Raw genomic sequence first — 501 nt, 5'->3', positions numbered from 1 at the left:
TGTGTGTGTGTGTTTTCTATCTACAATGTATTTGTTACTCTGAAAGTTTGTTGTTTTGTTGTTTTTTTGGTTGTTATTTCTGGTGTTTGAATGTCTGTTAGATCTGTCTCTTCAAGTTGTTAGTGTGTCTGTCACATTTATATAATTTGTTTTTAATATTACTTTTGATTCTTTCTACCATCAGTCTGTGAACCCAATTATCTCTTTGTCTTTCTGTCTGTGTGTCTATTTGTCTGTGCCGGTGGTTGGAGGTCGCCATTGGTAGGTCGTACTTCGATTCTTTCCCTTGGTTGTTTCTGTCTGTCTGTCTTGATTTTTTCCCTCTTGCACTAAATGGCCGATATCATATTGATGTGCTTCTCATTACGAAAACAATATTGTTCTGTCTGTCGGTCTGTCTGTCTGTCTGTCTGTCTGTCTGTCTGTCTGTCTGTCTGTCTGTCTGTCTGTCTGTCTGTCCGTCTGTCCATCTATCTGTCTTCAGTGTGTTTTTCTTTTGGT

The sequence above is a fragment of the Aplysia californica genome, unplaced genomic scaffold (genome assembly GCF_000002075.1).
Source record: "Aplysia californica isolate F4 #8 unplaced genomic scaffold, AplCal3.0 scaffold00100, whole genome shotgun sequence".
Classification (NCBI taxonomy): Eukaryota; Metazoa; Mollusca; class Gastropoda; order Aplysiida; family Aplysiidae; genus Aplysia; species Aplysia californica.
This window is presented reverse-complemented; position numbering follows the sequence as displayed.